General features: G+C 41.4%; 1 protein-coding gene and 1 non-coding gene across 3 annotated transcripts in view; one reads left to right on the forward strand and one right to left on the reverse strand.

Moving 5' to 3' along the window:
* Kcnk10 (potassium two pore domain channel subfamily K member 10) overlaps positions 1 to 22,929 on the forward strand; it is a 129,640-nt gene that overhangs the window by 14,545 nt on the left and 92,166 nt on the right. The window lies entirely within an intron of this gene.
* LOC138835351 (U6atac minor spliceosomal RNA) lies at positions 11 to 136 on the reverse strand. Its single transcript, XR_011374560.1, has one exon. It is a non-coding gene; the product is annotated as a U6atac minor spliceosomal RNA (small nuclear RNA).

Here is a 22,929-nt window from a genome sequence, read left to right on the forward strand (position 1 = left end):
ACATTTTCTTGAAAAACAATGTTTAGATGCCACAAAGTAGGTGGCAATGCCTTAACCGTATACATGTTGTTAGGCCCAAGGGCCTCTTCCATCCTTGTCCAGGGGAGTGCTAGCCTTCTCTCTATTCATACAACACTAATATTATTCTTTCTAATGGATGAGTAAAATTCCACTGTGTATAGGTACCACATTTTCTTCATCAACTCACCCATTGTGGGACATCTGGGGTATTTCCCTAACTTGGCTGTTGTGACTAGTACAGCAATGAACATGGATGTGCAGGTGTCTTTACCACATCTTGACTTGTCATGCTTTGGATGACCAAGAGGGATATCTTTATACTTCTTTAAGTCTCATTTTTAATTTAATTAATTTTTTTGTGCTAGTATTAGGGCTTTCACTCTTGCTTGGCTTTTTTCCTCTAGGCTGGTATTCTATGATTTGAGCCATACCTCCACTTGTGGCTTTTTTTCTGGTTACTTAGAGATACAGTCTCAAGGACTTTTCTGCCTAGACTGGCTTTGAACCCAGATCCTCAGATCTTAGCCTCCTGAGTGCCCAGGATTATAGGCTTGAGCTACCAGCACCTGGCCTGATACTTAACCTTGAACTTGCAGTCTGGTTCAAACCTTGAGCTTTTTGGATGTGTTCTCAAAGAATAGAGAAAGCCAATGAAACATCGAGATGTAACCTGTAGTGTTTGGTGAAGACATGTGGATTTTGGTACTGCCTGGAGGCTGTGGTGAGGTGGTGTGGTGGTCCGAGAGTGAGGTGGTGGGTGTCGGATTATACAGGGTTTAGAGGGGTTATATGAAGGAGTCTTCCCCTCCACCTCCACACACACAAATAATGGGAAGGCCTGAGATGGTGGGAAGTTGGAGGTTGATATATGGAATTTTGATTTTGAAGATTGAATGGTTTATATGGAATCATCGACGCAGTGACTGCTTATAAAAGATGTCTGTGATGTGGCAGATATGAGGCTGAGTGCTGGACTCCCCTGGGGTCTGTGTCTTTTTGTAAGAATCATGGGAAATGATGAAACATTAAGGCAGGAAAGAGCTCCTCTTGACATCTTTGGTTTAGGATAACCAATTCCAATGCTCTGGTTGCAATTGGGAGTTATGTCTTAAAGCAAAGGCAGCTGCATTGTCAATTTCTATGAATGAAGAGAATCTTTTCCCTGGCTTTGCTACTCAGACCTGGCTTCTATGATCGTGTACATATCTGGGATAAACAAAGCAATAAACCGTATTCTCCTCCTTTCTTCAAGCCTCTCTTGAAAGCATGCAGCTACCAGTCCTGCATAATGAGCCTAATAGAAATGGCCAGTTTTCCCTCCATCCCTCCAGTTACTTTGTTTCTGGTGTGTCTGGAGGTCTTGTTAACACTGAGGTATTTCTTCTTTGATTATAATGGGACCCCCTGCCAGGCCTGTCCTTGTGGCCCGCAGCTCAGATGGTCTCCCCAGAGACTGAATTAATGAGCGGGGTCTGTGAGAGAAAATTCTATAGGAGCATGAATGCCTGCCCATCAGGCAGTAAGCTCTGCACTCAGTTCTAAAGACAGGCAGAGCAGACAGCCACAGCGGGAGGGGCTGGAGGAACCCTAAGTCTGTCCACCCTGACCCACACTGTTTCCCATCACCACCAGTATCCTTCAGCCCCACCAGGAGCTGCCATTCATCCATCTGATCATTCTATAAACACGGAGTGATTGCTGGCAGAAAGGGGGCTGGACACAAATGAGAGAGCCTGAGGCTGTGCAACTAGAGAAGTTGCAGTCTGCCCACGGACACAGAAGCCTTTTTCAGTAACTGCTATGCACCATAATAAATGTATCAATAGAGATATAGATTAATACCTCATCTCCACAACACATCTTGTTAAACTGCAAATAAGAGTCCCTCAGGGTATCTTACTACCTCTTTAGTGCCCACTGGGACAGCCAAGTTCATTGCTTCTGAGAGAGCATCAAGAGTGACTGGGAGCCAGCCCATGGCTCACGGCTGCAATTCTAGCTACTCAGGAAGCTGAGATCTGAGGATCATGGCTCAAAGCCAGCCCAGGCAGGAAAGCCCGTGAGACTCTTAACATCTTTTAAGATAGGTGTTGGTGAGGTGCCCTACAGGGAGTGGACTGAAGGCCCAGAAGGGAAGTGTCCTGAAGGGCACCAAAGACAGATTTCCACATGTGATGTAAATGTCCAAGGCTTGCCCTATTCATATTACACTCACTTCAGAAGTTGGGAGGGATTGCTAGGAATGTGGCTCAACTAACTGGTAGTGAGTGCACTTGCCCAGCAAGCACAAAGCCTCGAGTTCAAATCTCAGTACTGCCACAAAAGAAAAAGAAGGTAGAAGAGACTTTTGAGCTATCTACTTGCTAAGAACACAGTGTGGATGGGCACAGGTGTTCTTGGGAGGAAAGGGCATAGTACCAGGGGGCTCTTAGGCAGAGCCATGACCTCACTGAGCATCTGGAAACTAGTCAGTGGCAGCGAGACAGCACATGCTGGGAAGTACCAGTCTTCCTCCATGGTCCCCTCAAACTGCTTCGGTACGTAAGACACTAACTTCGTGTACTTCTGTGTTCCTTTAGAAACAAAACCTTACTTAGAACGAGTGAGAACTAGCCGTTAGTCAGCTGATTATCCAAAAGCACACCATGACTCCAGGCCTTGGTTGCAGGTACGTGCTTGCTGTCTAAGCATTTGGTCGGCTGGAGGTTTCTCATGGAAGTGGTCCCATTCCTGATCTCAGCTGATTCGTGACTTTCAGGCGTCAGCTCTACGCGAAGCAGCGGCAGGCCAGGACCTGTTTCCTTCCATTCTTATTCCATCGGTATATGCTGACCCACTTACTGCAGTACTTCCATGGATTGCTTATTCTTGAACCTCATCTGCTGTTCCCATGGAAGGTAGAAAACACTGGGGAATTGGAGCACCCTGAACAGTCTTCAAGCAATGAGTGATGGGAGGTTCACTGATGTCAGGTTCACTGAAGATGACTTGGAAAGGAAGCATCTGGTTGGCTCTGGTCTATCAGCAGCCTCAGGGAGAACAAGTATGTTTTGCATAGGATCTTTGTTTCCTGGGTGGAAAAACTTCTGTTTAGCCCTGGTGGCAGCCTGATGCTACATGTTTTATTAGTTTTCTTGGTGGCCTTCCCATCCCTGTGTCTCTTTGTACCATTCCTCTATTGATACTTCTTTTTTTTTTTTAACCAAAAAACACTACTGGTACACAAATTCTTGCTGCAGATTCAGCTGTAAGAAGAAGACACATGACGAAACTTTGTCTTTCCTCACATCTTTTGCCTCGGTTCTAGTGAGCTAGCTTTGATGACAGAAGCAAAGGGAGAGGGTACACTCTCAGCATGTTGGACTTCTTAGGCAGGTTCAATGGATCCTAAGGGATAAAAGTGATAACCAACCAACAGCTCTCTGCCTAAGACATTTTTCATTGAATCCTAGCACTAGTAAGCGACCCATAAAGCTTGCAGAAAGCTGGGTGCGACTTGCCCTAGCCTTGTCGTTTGTTTCCATAATTCTCCTCAGAAAGAGACAAAATGAAACAGGGTTGATTCTTACTATTGATAATTACTATGTTCTACAGAGCTGCTGCACACACAGAATGGAGGGACAAAGGGTGAACAAATGCAGCAGTAGCACTCACTAGACACTATGTTGACAATGAACTATACAACTTGTAGGTGAGGGTGGGAGGGAAAAACTGAGTAAGAGCAAGGGAAGGGGTGACAGTGTCTGAAAAGAAATGTACTCTTTACCTGACTTATGCAACTGTAACCTCTCTGCATATCATCTTTTTTATAACAATTAAAAATCATTTTTAAAAAAACCCTCCACTGAATTAGAATAGTGACCTATTACTTCTAGAAGAAACACAGACTTAGATTCTTGCAGGCCTGTGGTCGGTCACAACATTCTCATCAATGGATCAGATGTGTTTCTGCTTAAGGTCATCACTAATACTGTTGATTTTATCAATGAACTCATGGCAACAGCACTGAATAAAGAATCAATACTCCTGCCTGCATGAAGCTTATCTGACGCACATGTTTTCTCTGTAAATAAATGCATTTAGGAGCATCAGTACTATACTTGGGGAGCTGAGGTGACACAGAGAAATCACCAACAAAAAACTTGAAGATATGAAACTCAGGCACTTTTTTAGGTCTCGTAAAGCACACTGGTTGAAGCGAGAAGGCAGAATGCAGTCATGTTCATTGTTTTCTTCTGAGTCTCCTATACAATGCTGACAAAAAGAAGCAATTTGATTGCTTCTTTGGTCAGAACAATTTGATTTCTTGTGATAGAATCTGCCAAGCGACCTGTGTTTTCGCTCACTGTTTCCTCCTCATTCCTTTATGAGTGAAGTGAGTCTTCTAATCGAAGCCCAGTGCTTCTAACCACACTGGGAACCCATTTGCTCTTTGGGATACTCTCTCAAAAACCATTCATCTCTCTCTCTCTCTACTTGCATATTCCCAGGAATGTATACATGGACTTCCCTTAGACTCTATATCCTGTCTAGATACCACCTATTTTTTCACACCTCATAGCAAAATGACTGAAGAAGATCTGAAGTCTGAAGTCACTATCTTCACTTACATCACATTCTAAGCCACTGATGCTTCCAAAGAGAGCTCTTATCAAGGTCACCAGTAGATACTGTATTACTAGCCTAATCTTTTCTTTTTTCAAACTTTGATGGTACTGGAGTTTGAGCTACTGGAGCCGTATTTTGGGTTTTCCTTTTTGTGCTTTGGTTATTTTTTCAGAGAGGGTGTCTATCTCAATCAGTTATTCTTAGTCCTCATCTGAGCAAGTATAGAAGAGTGGTTATAAATCTAGACTTTGGATTCACTTAGACCTAAACTGGACTCTCAGCTTCATCATTTTCCAGCTTCAGGATTTGGGGGAAATCCATTCGCACACATAGAAAACACAAATTAAAACTAGCATATACTAGATACAGTAGCTGATCTCCCCAAGTCTCATTGTTCTCTGAAAAAATGAGAATGAATGCATACTCTGGAGACAGAGATCTTGTCAGGATTTAGAAAGAGAACCTATGCAAGATCTTTGACATTATTCCAGGTTTATGGGAAACACCACACACACACACACACACACACACACACACACACACACACACACACACACACACACACACACACACACACACACACACACACACACACACACACACACACACACACACACACACACACACACACACACACACACACCTCTCAGTAGTCAATAGTTACCACCACCACCATCCTTGTCCTCATGATCATCTTTACTTCAGACTTTGTAAGAACATTTAACAATGCTAGTTAAGGTCTTCTTCTTAAGACTCTCTTGCTTTCATGGAGATGCCATTTTAGTGCTTTTAGTTTATTCATGTTATCTGTTTCAGTTCACTAACCTAATAAATAGAATTTTTCATGGAGTTACAGGCAATGCAGAAAATTACAACAGTGCTATGGACAGAAGGGCCTGGTGAGAGTGGGTGGTTGGAGGAAGATCCAAGGACAGGACATTTAGGCTGAGATGATCTGTTGTTGTTGTTGTTTAATGTAGTTTAGTTTTATTTTGCTTTGACAGGAATGGAGTTAGAACTCAGGTCTTTGTGTTTGCTAGGAAGGGGGTTCTACCACTTAAGCCACACCCCTAGCCCTTTTTTGCTTTAGTTACCTTTCAAGATAAGGGCCTTGCGTTTCCTCTTCAATTTCTCCACTGTCAAGGAAACTTACATGACAGGATTCATCAACTTTGATCCTTTGTTTTCCATCTTGAAAGACTTTGACAATTGACAGCTGTGGGTAGAGTGCTGCCTTCATCCAGGAAGAACTCTAATGGGAGTGTAGGTGCGAGAACAGATGAAGGCTTAGCTAGTGCCTGGGATTTTCAGTCAAGAGGGTCCCACTAGATGTTTCTCCAGAGACATTGTGTCTGGGTTTATTTTTTAATTTAATGGTTATTTTTCATTAAAAAATTTAATTTTATATTTATGTGGTAAGAAGGAATCAAACCCAGGGCCTCATGCATGCTAGGCATATAGTCTACCACTAAGTCACATTCCCAGCCCGCATCTCAGTTTTAAATCACCTTTGCTTGTAGAGTTTTGATCTCATAGTTATTGTATGTAGTGCTTACTTCTGTAGTACCTGGTAGGAGCTGCACCCATTTTACTGTAATGCATAAAGGCAAAGCAATTCATGGGAAATCCTGCTCTAAGCAGGAAGTAGGCTGAATTCTCCTAATGAAACTTCTTTGGAGACTATGACTTTCTGGCCACCATTTTCATCACCATGAATGGGATTGGCTGAGTTCCAGGAGGAATCTGAAAGTGCACAGCCAATTTACTGTGGCACAGAAGAAGGAAGAGGGGACTGTTCAATGGATCTGCTTCCCAGTTATTGAAGATGGCAATGTTGTCTCTCAGCTAATAGGAACCTAAAGTGCACCCTGAGGATGCTGCCAGATGTTCCTGAATAAGCACCCCACTTTCATGATCTTCATTACTGCATACTTAAAAATAGGATCTTCTTTGAAACTGGCTATTAAGTAGGCACTATAATTTTGGAATCTATTACTAGATCTAAGTCTCCAACTTAGTAGCCGCACACTGTTCAGAGTGAAGTACATTTATCTTTTTAAGTAAATTTTAAATGGATAGTTGGCAAAATGATGAATATTTAACTATAGTATTTAGCATGATTTTCTCTTTAGATGGTAATATAGCTGTTCGAAAATTCATTTATTCATGTACAGACTTATTTATTAAACAAATATTTATTTATGGCTGTCAAGATCAGCCCAGGAGTCTGAGAAACAAGCTTAAAAGCCATATTTTGTACTTTTAATGTTTTGTTAAATGTTCTATTGTCCCATATTGATTCTAAAATGTAGATTTTAGTATTTGAATATTTCTAAAATCAGAATGTGTTTTTCCCCTTCCTTCCCCCTTTCTCTTCCTCCATTTCCCTCCCTTTCCTTCCTTCCTTCCTTGCTTCCTTCCTTGCTTCCTTCCTTCCTTTCTCCTCTCTCTCTCTTCTTTATTCCCTTTCGCCTTCCTTCTATTTCCTTCTGTCCATCCTTCCTCCTTCCTTTCTTCTTGGGATCAAATTCATGGCCTCACACAGTTTAAGCAAACATTGTACTACTGACCTACATCTCCAGTCACAAAGTATACTTCTTTGTTAGTGATATGTCATAGTTGAATTTTGTACAGCTATGTATTTATATACAATGATGTATTTCATAATTGGTAGTATATTTGGTTTGATAGGGAATGTGTGTATATTACTATTTGGCACTATGCTTTGAACAATATAATGGCTCCATTTGGAATTTGGTACTAATGCTAAGTCTTTCTAGTTTTAGACATTGACATTTATCCAGAGATACCACAACTCACATATCTAGATGTTGGTATCTGAGTACAAATCAGAAGGTGGATGAGGATCTTATGTGTTCAAGATGCATAAACAGTAGCAATGAGATGAAGAAAAATTCTCTATGTCTTCTGTCTCTCTATCTGTTCTCTTTTTGAGACTGCATAAATTCCTTGCTGTGTAACTCTATTGGACATCCAAGCTGACAGGGGAAGTGTGAGGCAGCAGAAAGGGCTTAGTGGGGGAGATGGAGAAAGTAGGGTCAGCATGTATAACTGATGATGGCAGCGTGAACACCAGAGCCATGATGACAGCAGCAACGTCTACTTATCTAGTGCCTTACCATTTTAAACACAATGTTGAAAAAGAGTCGTAACTTTGCAAACTAGGTATTTGTTGAGCTCCATTCTTACCCTTACATGTGTAAAATGGGTGTGGAGAGGGTCAACTGAACACTTGCATCATGTAGTTAATACATGGTAGTGCCAAGAGTCAGTCTTTGGTCTACAAAGGCCGTCAAAGTCTACTCTACTTTTTATGTGCTGCACAGAATCCCATTATGCATTTGATTTTATGTCCAGTTATGTGAGGTCCCAGAAAGCAGGGATGAGTGGCTATCACATCTTATATACAATAGCATCAGGTCATTGAGCATGATTCTATAGATGTCTCTAACTTTTTGTGTGTGTGCCTGGGCTGGACCACATCTGAAGGGGCAGATGTTCAGTGGGCCCTGGCAGTTAAGGGCTGAGGTTCAAGAATTTGTCACTTTACCAGTCAGATCCCAAAGAGCACACAGTGCTGTTGGAAGCTAAGAATCCAGAGCGTGGTGGCATGGTCTTTTAACATAGCCCATAATCCCAAGAGGTTGAGCTCGCAATCCATCGTTGGGAACTGATGAACAATTTTAGCTATGTTTTTATTATCTGTGGAGATGTTCTCCTGCCAATGGATTCCCTTTAGATTTTGATCTCATGTGGACCTTAAGGAAATTTAAAATGTTTGGAGTCATTTAAAATCACTGGGTTAAGAAATGTAACAAATCAGAAGACGTGGTAAATGGCATAGCACCAGACTCAAGTTTTTACGTGGCAAAGGTCATAGACATCAAGCTAAAAAGAAAGCCTACAGAATGGGAGAAAATTTTTCTTTGCTATACATCAGACAAGGGCCTAATATCCAGAATATACATAGAACTCAAAAAGTTAAACCCTCAAAGAACCAGCAGCTCAATTAATAAATGGGCTAATAACAAAGAAAGAACTCTCAGAAGAGGAAGTAAAAATGGCCAATAGACACATGAAGGCATACTCAACATTTCTGGCCATAAAGGAACTGCAAATCAAAACAACTACCTCACCACATTATCGAGAAAAAAATCCTGGCAAGGATACAGCCCCAAAAAGGAACTCTAATACACTGATGATGGGGATGTAAGCTTGTTCAATCACTCTGGAAAGCAGTATGGAGGTTCCTCAAAGTCTAAACATAGAACTACCTTATGATCCAAAAGGCATTTATCCAAAAGATCACAAAACAAAGTTGTATTAAGCCACCAGCACAACCATGTTTATTATAGCAGTATTTACCTTAGCAAAGATATAGAATCAGTCCAGATGCCTCTCAATGAATGAATGGATCAAGAAAAAAATATGATATATAATATATGATCTGTATAATATGTGATGTAGATCATATATTATATATATGTATGATACACACAATGGAATTTTACTCATCCATCAGAAAGAATGATATTGTATCTTTTGGGAAGAAATGGAAAGACTTGGAAAAAAATTATATTAAGTGAAGTAAGTCAGACCCAGAGACACAAAGGTTACATGCTTTCCCTCATCTCTGGTAGCTAAAATTAGCCTATAAATCTATAAGCACATTGGGTAGCATGCAAGAGGTTACAATGTATTAACTGAAATATGGGAGAATAGGGAGAACTCAAATAGTGCAATTTATTAGAAAGGCAAAGTCAAAGCCCAGCAAAATAAACAACAGGAAACAGGTACTTGTAAACAGTGGAGTAGGGCCAAGGGAGAGAGGTAGACAATGAAGAGGAAAAATGGGGTACAGGGGGGAGGGAGAATGTGGTTAAGAATTCTTTGTATATACTACAAAATTAAGGAAAGTAACGGAAAAGATGGGTTGAGGATAAGAATGTTGAAAGGGGTGACATTGCTCAAGGTGCATTCTGTTCAAATATTAAAAATGATGAGTCCCTTTTACAACTGTTTAATGAATTAAAAAAATAAAATCACCACGTTATTTGCTACAAGGTATTGAAAAGCAAGGATTGAATTTTACTGATTATAATAAAGATTCCAAGATCTCAAAGACAATAAAAGTAGAGTTACTTAACTCTAGGAAGGAGGACAGGTTCTAAGTTATTCACATAGCCTGTTTCTAATGTCTTCCCACACAAGCGGCAGAACAAAGTTGATTTTTATTAATTTAGAGAAAACATCCCTCTGAATAGCTTCAATCACACACACAATAAGGTGATGATTTTTATTTTTTGGTCATTAGGAAGTATTTCTTATGTGCTTAACCACTTGTTGGCTTGATACAGTATCTCACTAAGAGGTGACTTAGCACTTTGACTTTTAGCATTTGTCTTATCACTTTGACATAGAGAAAATTTCAATATAAATATACGTACATGAACCAGATGCTGGTGGCTCATCTCTGTAACCCTAGCTACTCAGGAGGCTGAGAGCTGAGGATCCTGGTCAGGAAGGTCTGTGAGACTCTTATCTCCCATTGACCACCAGAAAACTGGAGTGGCGGTGTAGCTCAAAGTGGTAGAGTGCTAGCCTTGAGAGAAAAAGCTCAGGAACAGTGCCTACACCCTGAGTTCAAGCCCTATGACTGATTAAAAAATTACCCATATGTATATGATAAAACACATATATTTAGAGAGAGATAAATAAGAAATATAAAGTATAAGAAATATATAAATAAATATATATGAGAAAATGTGTAAGACATACATTGAAGAGTTTTCTGACTCAGCATATTCATGAACGTACAAAGAGAAGGTTATGTAAAAGCCACAGATAATTTCATTAAAATTTTTTCTCTCTTACCTTCTTAAATGATTTTGGGAAGGACATGTTTTGAAAAATTTTTTAAAATAGGATTTATTATCTATTGAAGTGTTTTCAAGGCCAGAAGCAACATTATTAGACTGCCTGAAAGGAGAAATTTGGAGAGTAACCTTAAAGTTGCATGTTAGATTTGGTGGGTAAAGGGACAAATGGTGATGTTTCAGGTTACGAATTGATCCTAAAGGGAATACCTTGCTGCTAGATTGGCGTTCTGAAGACCACTTAGAACCTCTTGTTGACTTTTACTCATGTGACCCTGTGGAGATATTTGTATGCTTGTTCAGTTGATTGATGTTTGAGACTCACAGGCATACACACAGTCACTAGAAGAGCCAATGAATCAGTTGCCAGTGCCCAAACAGAATCTCAAAGGGAACTATTGATTCTTTTAACTAAGCAGTCCAGATGAAGCTCAATGTAGAGCTCAGATGTTGCATGCAGGCTTGGATAGTTCTTCATTTCTCTATATCTTCTTTTAATCGCTCTGTTCTCAGGCCTAAATTCTTTCATGGAACTACTACTGCCAATGGCTTCAGGGCTTCATTTTTCTTCCAGATTTATATCCTTTAGGAAAGAGAAGATTCACTTCACCAAGGCTAAAATGAAAGTCTTGCAATGGAATCTTCTTGGTCCCAATCGGCTTGTCTAGAATTGGCTATAATGGTGGTGCTAAACTGAATGCACTGATTGGCTTAGCCTAGGTCAGGTGCTTTACTTCTGCAAGCCAGTGAAGACCAGGCCAAGAACTAAGCATTAGGATGTAGTGTTTTCCCCAAACTAAATGAGTGCACAGTTGCCACAACATGGCAGGATTATAGTGCTGAGAGGATGGTGGGAGAGGAGAGAGAGAGGATGAGAATGGATGCAGGGATACTCTAGTTGGGCAGTGATTGAACTCTAGAAAAAGAATCTTGGTGGTTTGAACAAGGAGAGCGGCAGTTGAGATGGAGAGGGTTGTATATGTTTGGTTTATATTTTGGAGATGAAATCTGTGAGATCTGCTGCTGGAATACATGCTGGGGGTAGAAAGAAAAAGAAGAATTGGAAGTGACTCCTAGGTTTGTGAACTGAACATCTTGGGATGAGGGTGGTATCATTTCTTGAGACAGATGAAACTGGAAGGTTTTGTTATATTATCATTGCTATTACTTTATTTTTTAAAATTTAATTAATTAATTTATTTAGTTGAGTGGTCATGGGGCTTGAACTCAGAGCCTGGGATCTGTCTCTGAGTTCTGGCTCAAGGCTGGCACTCTGCCACTTTGAGCCACAGTGCTACTTCTGGTTTTCTGGTTAATTGGAGATAAGAGTCTCACGGACTTTCCTGACAAGGCTTTGAACCATGATGCTCAGATCTTAGCTTCCTGAGTAGCTAAGATTATAGCCATGAACCACCAGCGCCTGGCTTCATTGCTATTACTTTAAAGTCATTTGTGCTGTTTTGATTCTGTGGGACTTGAGAAGCCAGATATCCGAGTGGAAAATTTAACTAAACAGAGTAAAGAGTCTAGAATTTATAGGGTAGGACTGTGAAAAGATAATACACACACACACACACACACACACACACACACACACACACACACACACACACACACACTCATGGACATATGGATCCATAAAAAGAAGGGTATGGTATAATAATTTTTATTTTTAAATACCCCTGTAATCGGTTTAGTAGCTTGGCTGGCCATGTTGAGAATACAAACAAAAACTGGCCTATTTTTTAGCTTCAACTTCTCTCTTCATACTTGCTGTTAGACCATCCCTAGGTGGTCTCCCAGAAACATCCCACAACTTTTCAGGCACTTTTAAAAGGAAAGAACATAGAAATGAGTATGTTTGTTATCGTCTAACATGTTCAGGCATTCAGAAGTCCAGGTTTATTGAAATTTTAATGTCAACCTCCCATGCAATTCAAAGCCTTCCTTTCTCTCTGTGCCAGGTACAGACATGAGGACAGCTGCACCTCTTCTTTTTCTTCCCTTGTCCAGATTTCCGGCCTCTTCGCTTTGCAGTTTCTGCTCCCTGCAGCCAGCTGGCAGGGAGAAGTATGATTAGATGGCAAAGTCACCTTGGCTGGTGCCCTCTGGATGGGAGAGCCCTTTCATGCCTACTTGGCTCACGAGAAGCCCTTCAACATCTTTGTGATGCCAGGCTAGGATAAAGTATCTACTCTACTGCTGCCCTCTGACCTTGGCCTCCCATCACAGGCCATGTTCTGACTTTCCCAGAGCATTACCACAACACATCCCAGAGGGCACGTCTCATCTGTGGAGTGGATGTGATCATCCTCAGTCCCCTCCAAGTCTCTCACAGTCCTCCCTGGAGCCGCACAGGTAAAGTTCCAGGAGGAGTGCAGCTCAGTGAACACCCAGTAGGGTCTCAGATGCATAACTGCCTTCTTTCAGTCTCCCCTAATCTCTCTCAGCAGATCTTGTGCTGGCCCTTTTTTTTTTTTTGACACAGTGTTCTCCAATGCTATTTCTTTTTTTTTTCTAGAAGTATTTTTTTCTCCAGCCAACTCTCTTATACATAGATTGGATGTGGCAGGTCATTTCTGAACCAGGTTGACCTCCTCTTAGCAGGTTCTGCCTAGTCTTCAGTGTTGGGACTTCAGTCTGACTTCCACACCCATAGACAGCCCATTTAACATTGCCTTAGGACAGAAAAACACTCTGAATGAAAGTGACAGGGAAGTCCAATATAGAGATGGTACTATGTAGGTTGCGTGAAGAGCAACCAGCCCGAGGCTGGCTCCTGTGCACTGTCTGAAATCCACTGAAATCCACAGGCGTAGGGGAGCCTGCCATGGTTGCCCTGACAAAGGAGAGTTTTCTGCTATTTCTAGTTCTGCAGTGTTTGACTTGTTCATACTTTTCTGGTGAAAACAACATTTTGTGCAAGTCATGTGGAGATGGAAATCATCCCAGTACAGCCTATGCCTGTAGTAGAGGACCATCTGCTGGGCTACCATGGAGCACTGCCCAGTCCAGCCAGGTGAAAATTGGCTGCTCTGCCTCTTGACACCTACAGGGAACTTTCTGGGGAGTGCTGGGCTTCTGTACAAACCTGCTCGATGGATGTCTTCTTTGTGAATGAAAGCATCTGCTTCTGGCTCTCAGTGTAGCAACTATACCACATACAGAAATAATTTGGTTGTTTTTTTTGTGGTTATATTAGTTGGGGTGGAGTTATTGTGCCTCACAGAAACATCACCCAAGAATTCCCTGGAGAGGTTTTTCTGTTAAAGGCTCTCTTTCATCTTTGTACTTAGTATTGTGCTTACGAGTCTGGGCAGTAGGTCAGTTACCTAAATGCTTCTGGGCCTCAGGGGTAAGACTGGCAGTGGAGGCAAGAGTAGAACCCTGGTCCTGAGCTGATCTCTGTGAGGACATTCACCTGAAACACAGAGCCCATGGCATGGGTCATCTGCAATGTCACTGATTGTATTAATTTCCTATCGGTGCTACGACAAGTTATCACAAACTTAAAAAAATACAAATGAATGGCCATATCCTTTTGCAGGCTACACATTTCCTAAGTGGTTGTTACAGGGCTGAGGCAAGATCTCCACAGAGCTGTGATCCTTCTGGTGGTACTAGGGGAGAATCTGTCCTTCCAGTCACTTCCAAAGGCCACTCATATTGATTGCAGCTCCATTCTGTACAACGATAACCTCTCCTTTGGTCCTTGTGTTCTCTTTTCTACCTCATGCCCTCCTGACTCCCTCTAAGAAAGGCCATTGTGATCCTCTGGTCCCTCTCAGATAATCCATAGTAACCCCTCTATCTCAAGATCCTTAATTTAATCCCTTCTGCAAAGCATTTTTTGTCACGTCCAGGGATCAGAATAAGGATAACTTTTGAGGGTCATTATTCTGACTACTTAAGTTTTTATTTAAAGATTATCTTTGATCTACAGTGTACCAGACCCTCTACCTCATGCTGGATATGCAGAGTAAATAAGATGCAATGGTTATGCCAAAATAACTATATGAGGACAAGAACAGTATGTAATAGTTGCTGGTTGTTTACCATATGCTAGGTATGGAGCTAGGCACTTTCAGTAGATTGTCTTGAAGTCTTACTAGAGCATTAAGGGGAAGATATTTCCATTCCAAGGATAAGAAACTGGAGGCTTACTTTTTTTTTCCCCTAAAGGCTACATAGCTAATGACATGAGCTCAGGCCTGTGTGAGTCTAAGTTTCTATAATTAAATATTACACTATAGATTGCCTCTTAAAAGGTTGGTGGCATATCTTGGATTCTCTTTTGAACAGTATTTGAAAATAAGATTGACCAGCTAAGGTAGAACAGATCACAGTTGGCAGACTTCTTAGGGCCAACAAGTGCATTTCTCCCAGCTCTGCCAAAGAGGGTCCAGAACTTCAAATTCAGGCCCTTGACAATTGGACAAATGCTAGCTTGTCTTAATATGACTCTAACAGAATGTGTTTTTTATTCAACCAAACTGGTTCCCTCTGAAGATCATTTATCATCATGTTAATGGGGTCTGGCTCAACTCGGAGTGCGAAAATAAAAAGAAAGTGCTCAGTGCCTCGTTTCTGTAGTGATTCATAAATACACCACCTGGAGATTTTCAAAGGCAAAAATGGTACATTCAGGTGAGTCAGAAGAGAAAGGCAGAAATTGACTCCTAAAGGCCACATTATTCTTCATCTGACAAGAATTCCTTTAGAGGAAATGGAAATTGTACATGGAGAGCAAGACCAGGTACAGGTTGACTTCCATTCTGCACCTCCCTCTTTCTTCCTTCCTTCTTTCTGCCTCTTAGTGTCTTTGATCCTTTTTCCCTTCACTTCTCTTCCATCTCCTTCCTTCCCTTCTGCCTCCTCTGCTCCCCATTCTCTTCCTTACTCCCTCACTTCCTAATACCTATTGTGGAATAGACATAGGCTTAAAATTTAGGATACAAAGATGAATAATGATCAGTTTCTGACTGTTGATAAATAAGAGTACTTGTTGATTTTGCTCAATAGCTTTTTTTGAGCATCTATTAAGCAGCAGGCAGTAATCTGGGATACTGGGGCACAAACAATGAATTTAAAAGCTCATATTTTTAGATGGGAAATTTATTTTAGATGGGAAGAGATTCACAATGAGCAAGCAGAATCTGATTTCAGTCAGCCATCAAAATAAAGTGCTGTGAAGAAACTAAAGCTGGGTAGCGGACAGGCAAGAGAGTGATGTGGGAGAATAGTCTTGGCCCCAAGAGATGAGGAGGAGCAGGGAAGGCTTCTCTGAGGAGGTGGTACTGGGAATGAGGCACCCTGCAAAGAGACTGGAGGTCAATTTGACAAACTCAGAGCCCAGTGAGGCTGGAGGGTGCTGAGGTATATCGGTGGTAGGGGGTGATATTGGACAGGCCAGAAAGAATCAGAATGTGGGGAAGTATGGGAAGGAGTCTGGGTATTTTTTTTTTTTGTCAGTTGTGGGGCTTGAACTCTGGGCCTGGGCACTGTCCCTCTGCTCTTCAGCTCAAGGCTAGTGCCCTACCACTTGACCCACAGCACCACTTCCGGTTTTCTGGAGATATAAGTCTCATGGATAACAATGAGATGTACAAGACACTATGTTGAAAAACAAACTTTACAATTTAGGCGGGGGGTGGAGGGAGAGTGTAGTTGTGGAGGTGGGAGGGAAGGGATGGTAGGGGAAAAACAAAGGAGGAGGTAACAATGCTTGATAGGAAATGTACTCATTACCTTGCTCATGTATCTGTAACCCCTCTGTACGGTATTTTCACAATTAAAAAAAGTATTAAAAAAAAGAGTCTTAGGGACTTTTCTTTCTCAGGCTGGATTTGAACCATGATCCTCAGCTCACAGCCTCCTGAGGAGCTAGGATTACAGGCATGAGCCACTGGTGCCCGGTGAGTCTGGGTATTTTGAGATGATGATGGGAATGCCTGGAAGGTTTTCTGCAAAGCAGTGATACAGGGAATGGACTTATGTGATGGATGGGGTGGCCAAGGCACTGTTGGCAACAATGTCACTGGCTTAAATTGGGGTTGCAGTGGTAACGGGGGAAGCAGAAGTCAGCATCTCTTTGGGTGGGTTTGGCTAGATTGTTGGAGCCACCTGGACAGAGTGAGATCAAAGATGATTCCAAACTCTTTGGCTGAGTTTATGGACCATTGGGGTAGCATTCAGTGCACCAAGTCTAGGGGAAGAGGCAGATTTGGGTGTTCTGCGTGAGGAAAAACAGGATTTTTCTTTAAGTCATGTTCCACTGAGTCTCCCTTATTGAACATCTGGATGGAGTTATTGAATAGACAGTGGACAGGGAGTGAATAATACCACTGGAGGAAAACACTTTGCTTGAGGAGGGCTATGCTTTTTGCTTTAGGCAAACACAATTATAATGTTAATGTGGAGGAAGGAAGGAAACAGTTTGTATTATGTTGACTGTCTGCCAAGCACTGTGCTGGCTGTTTTGCATATATTATTTTTCATGTGGTGTAAGGCTTGCGAGCTATCTGTAGTATACTGAGTCAGATTACCCACTCAGGAGCCACTTTCCAAGTTTAAATTCCAGCCATGACTCTTGCTAGTATACTGGGATTTGCTTGCTCATCTGTAAAATGAGGCGATAATAATTCCTACCATATATAGTACTTGACATTTAAATGAGTTTGTGCATGTAAAATTCCTGGAATAGTACATGGCATATAATAAACACTCAATGAATGATAGTGATTGTAATGTTGTTGTTCTATTTGCTTCTATTGCAAAGTACTGCAATAGATGGGAGAGGGAGGTATAACACAAGTGTGACCTTAGAATCTTGTCTAACTTGTTTATCAGTCAATGTGTGGGATCTTTGAATACTATTGAATATATCGAATGCTGCTTCTATTCTATATTTTTGAGAAATTGATCTATTATAGTTTTTATTCAAGCCTATTTCTGTTCCCATTACTGCATAACAAACCACCCTGTGTACTGGCATAAAACAATTGTTTTATTTTATGCATTGATTCAGAGTTTAAGGACACAGAAGAGCTTGATCTGGGAAAGTTTGAGGCTTAAAAGAGGTATATTGTGCTCGGCACCGGTAGTTCATACCTGTAATCCTAACTACTCAGCAGCCTGAGATCTGAGGATCATGGTTCGAAGCCAACCCAGGCAGAAAAGTCCCTGTGAGACTCATATCTCCAATTAACCATTCAAAAACTGGCAGTGGCGCTGTGGCTTAAGTGGTAGAGTGCTAGTTTTGAGCACAAAAAGGCTCAAGGACAGTGCCCAGGCCCTGAGTTGAAGTCCCACAACTGACAAAAAAAAGTGGTATATTGTAACTTAAGTGAGTGAAAGTGGATTCTGGCTCTCAGCTGAGATTGCATCTTGTCTATCTGTGATTATGGACTGGGGTCTTTCTGTATCAACCAGCATGGCTTGTGTCTCAAGAGAACCAGAGAAGTGGTCTGTCTATATTCAAGGAGATGTAGCATAGATCCCACATTCCCATGGGAAGATTATTTATTAATGTCACGTAGTAAGAAAATCATGTGAGATGGGAGATATTGTTGTGGTAAGTTTTGGAAAAAAATACATTCTGCCAAGAGACTTAAGTAGAACGTCATTCATGAGATTATCTGGCTTACAGGATTCAGTATACTTCTGACATTTGGACATGAAAATAGAAGCTCTTTTGCTTATTAAAAGGGCTTGCTTGCTCTTAACTTAAACTGTTTCAGAATTCTAAGATTGACTTGTTAGAACTGGTAAGCTTTCATTCATCTAATGAACACTGAATATAATCAGTGGTGAATTCTGATCTGTGCAAGACTCTGTGCTAATTGCTATGGGGGCATATCGAGGCACCCAGAGCAATCAAGAAGCTGGAAGGTGGAGGTGAATACAGTTGGCTTTCAATTAACAAGCTTCTGAAAAGACAGGGGCTACTGACAACCCCTAATGATAGTTCAACTAAAACGTACGAAAACAAGACAGGGAACGAGTTTAATGAAATCCTATTCAGGGAGCATTGCCTTCACTATCCAGGAGCACATTTCCTGTTCTATGGATGTTGCCTATTAATTAATCATGAGCACTACTAGCAATTATTCTTTACTATAGCTATTCAGTAGACTAAGTTCTCTAGCAGTATTATATATGCTTAATTTGCTGTATAATCCAATGAGGCAGATGCCTTAGGGAATCCATGCTGTTGGTGAAGGGGAGTAGTACAGAGGTTAAGTCCTACAGGCCAGCGTTCTGGTCAGTTCATCTGGCTCCACAGTGAAAACTGAAATCGATAGGGCTGGTTAACACAAAGGTGTGGATTTTCTCCTTGGTGTTCTTTCCTACACACTTGGTTTTCCAACTATGTGCTAAATCTTCTGGGTTCTTAAGGTGCTCTCAGCTACAGGTGCAGGGTCTGAAAGGGAACACAATGTGCCTGTAACTCTGAGCTCTACTCTAAATTCAAACCATGCAGCCTGTTTTTAAATTTTGTTTTTATCATGGGGCTTGAACTCAGGTCCTAGACGCTGTCCCTGAGCTCTTTTGCTCAAGGCTAGTGCTCTACCACAGCGCCACTTCCAGTTTTCTGGTGCTTAATTGGAGATAAGAGTCTCACGGGACTTTACTGCCTGGTCTGGCTTTAAACCATGATCCTCAGATCTCAGCCTCCTGATGAGCTAGGATTACTGGCATGAGCCACTAGCACCCCGCATGCAGCCTGTTTTGATAATCAATTATATCACATTTAGTATGTCACACCACTAATATATTATATTCATATATCCAGGAAAGGCTCAGAACACCAAATGGACTTTTAGAAACAAAAATTTCCTTGAAATGCCCTCTACAGCTATAATTCCCACTTAAAGTTTGAATTGTGTTTAATTGAATTTCCATGGTAAATTTGAACTTTTAGAACATTTGAAGAAAGGGTTTTGTTTTGAAAGTTTGCAACCGGAGTAGTGCAACATTGAAATGCAGTCAGGAGGTCATAGATTCCAGGTTCCATTGATTCTTCAGCATAGGGTGGTTTGATAACACGAAGGTCATGGGAATATGACCTGGGATGGCTTGATACTTTGAAGATCATAAGAATAAGAAGGTATTACATGTTACCATTTCCCCAGCAATGCCTTTCTGGACCTCTATTGTTGTTGTTATTGTTATTGCTATTATTATTATTATTATTATTATTTATCTAGGGCATTTCTTCTGGAATTGGAGAGGGTGGAGGCCAATCTGGAGCAATGATGTCACTGGGGTATTTTAAGAAGGAATAAAGTGAAGATCTGAGACGAAGTCACATGTGGATTAAATATGTCATAAATATTATATGGGACACTTACCCTAATTTTGTTTCCTTAAAGTCAAATGAACTGAGTATGTGGTATCTTATCTTCTAACCTTGAGTTAGAGACAGGAGAAGAACACCTAACAACCATCCAACACAAGCAGCTAAAGATGTAGTGAAGCACTGAACTGGATGTGAGGGTTTCCGTGTGTCCCTTCCCACCAAAGCACATGTGTTGGAATTTCAACCCCACTGCCGTAATGTTGAGGTAATGGGGTGCTGGTGGTGTGGCTCCGTGGTAGAGCACATGCCAAGAATGTGTGAAACAGGCTCTACTCCAGCAAAATAAATAAATAAAGGGGACCTTATTGGACATTCATCATGATGTTAAAAGGTAAAGTGTCACTTACTGAATAGATAGATTCCTTAAGACAACTTAATGTGTCTGTTCCACTAACTAATGAAGCAACAATTTACAGTAGCTTAATTTTATTAGTACTTGATACAGTGCTGTAAACATTGATTCTTTTTATCTGCTCTGGTGTTTTGATTCTATGGATGACTTGGTTAAAACCTGACAATCTCCATAACAAACAGCAGCAAGCCAAACTGGACTTTGAACTTAGGTTTTCTTGGCTTTCTCTCCCTTTCTTCTCTCTTCCTGGCTTTCTCTCTTCCTCCATCATCCTTCCCACCCACTGTGGGATGTGATAACAGGAGGATGCTCATCACATGCCATTCCCTTGAATTTGGGCTTTCCCAGCTCCCAGAACTATGAGAAACAATTGTCTTTTCTTTATAAATAATCCAGTTTGTGTTACTCTGTAACAGCAACAGAAAAAAGACTAAGACAGTGGACAATACCAATCCTGAAAAACAACACCTGGCTTCCATCCCTATCCTTCTTCTCTCTTCCAAGTCTTGGGGCTGCCATTCATGGAAGCAACGTGACTTGCTGTCAGCAGCACCCATAAGAAGACCTTGTCCTCCTTAAAATGCCACAGGCTTGATGACATCATACTCTCCAGATGGCACTCCATCCTCACCTGTTCAGCCTGTCATAATTCACTCTGTGGAGAATTCTTCCCCTCTACCTAACTCCTTTGCCTTATGTACTATAGAGAAGGCTAGAGGTGGGTCTCACATGGAAGTCTCAGTGAGTTAGTGATGTGGCACTTTTGGCTGTGTTTGGAACTTTTGGCTGTGTTTGTGAAGCCAAGTGTGTTTACTCCATTTGCGCCCAGGGTGCAAATGCGTTTGCTGAGTTCAGCGCCATTCAGTTTTGTGTTTTAAGTGCAACAGGCTTCTGAGAGCCATTAAAGATCTTTAAGTGGCAGAGAATGCTTGGAAATGTCCACAGGTTCTACAACAGTCAGATGGAGTTGCTTGCTATTTTAATTGGTCGAGACAATTTCTGTGTTTTCCCCCCTCCTTTTTTCTAAATAGAGTTGCAACCACACACTATTTCAGCTGACTCTTCTTTCAGAGGCAATTTCAAGGAAATTAAGTGTGGGTTAGGTTCCAAGTGGATGATAAATATCAGCTGGATTTTTTTTTAACCAAGGTCCTATTCCTTGGCTAAAACTTGAGACCCCAATGGTTAGAATTGACTATCTGTGAAAAGCCATTTTCCCCCTCTTGTGATTTTTTTTCCTTCAAGCATTGCTATTTATGAGGATGGTGTATTTCCAGTTCACACTTACTTATATGGTGAGCAGCATATAGTTTTTCATTCTACGTGAAGTTACTGTGATCTATTATATGCTACTATTCAACATCTAATCCAATTTAGATTTTTGAAAGCATTTACATTTTTTTTTTGTTGGTCATAGAGCTTGAAATCTGGTCCTGGGCGCTGCCCCTGAGCTCTTCAGCTCAAGGCTAGCTCTCTACCACTTGAGCCACAGCATCACTTTGGGTTTTCTGGTGGCTAACTGGAGTCTCATGGACTTTCCTGCCCCAGCTGGCTTTGAACTGTGATCCTCAGATCTCAGCCTCCTGAGTAGCTAGGATTACAGGCATGAGCCACCGGTGCCCACTTGAAAGACGTTACATGATTTTTATGACTGCAAAGTTCTTCTAAGGAAAATATAGCTATGGTGGCTGTTTACCACTAACCCATTGTATGGAGGTTAGCTCTGGGTAACTAATTGAGGTCTCTTCTCATAGAAGGGATTCAGTTCTTGAAAATATTCCTGGAGGAAACTTCAATCTCCTCTTGCTTTTTGACCTGCTATTTAGGGAACAGATTTAAGGACCAGCTTGGCAGCTTTCCACATGAGCCATGAGATGTGTTAATCCTCTGAGATTGTTGGATGCCTTCTCTGGACTTTGAGTGTTGGGCCTTTTCTGTATTACATAGTGGTGGAGGTGAAGATACTGCCAGGGCACTCCCTGATCTCTCCACTCAATTCTTTTTTGTGTGCGTCCCAGTACTGAGGCTTTGAAATCAGGGCCAGTGTACTGTTCCTTAGTAGTAGTTGTTGTTGTTGTTGTGTGTGCTTAAGGCTCTGTACCACTTGAAGCACACATCCACTTCTGGGCCTTTTCTAGTTAGTTAGAGATAGAGTCTCTCAGATGTTTCTAGGTTTGAGTTGCAGTCTTCAGATCTCAGACTCAAGTAGCTAGTATTAATTACACATGTGAGTCATCAGTTCCTGGTAATTCATCTTTTTTTTTTTTTTTTAACTTCAGTTAGCTCTTAGACAGCTGAGATTCTGCTCATCATCTTTGTGCCCTCTGGTGCTGGAAGTACAATAGGCACTTGGCAAACATTGGTGGAATTCCTTCTATGAACTTTACTTGAGCTCTTATTAGATGCTGTGCCTTGAGATTGGAATTGTAGACAGAGCTGAAAGAGTCATCCACATGAGTTTAGCCATAGATGGGAGGAATTGTTAAGCAAGAAAGACATTTGGGGGATGGAGTGAGGTGTTCATCTAGCTAGCAGGTCCAAATTATATTCAGCAGCTTTCGGGTGGAAATTCCCCAGGAGGCTGATTCCATTCCAAGAATGTGGCACCAACTGCATAAATTTTCCTCAGATCCCAATTTATCCCCCATTTTCAGCATTGCTGGTAATGCAGCAAGACATCCTATTGAAGA

The sequence above is a fragment of the Dipodomys merriami genome, unplaced genomic scaffold (assembly GCF_024711535.1).
Source record: "Dipodomys merriami isolate MVZ:Mamm:240054 unplaced genomic scaffold, mDipMer1.0.p SCAF_1, whole genome shotgun sequence".
Taxonomy (NCBI): domain Eukaryota; kingdom Metazoa; phylum Chordata; class Mammalia; order Rodentia; family Heteromyidae; genus Dipodomys; species Dipodomys merriami.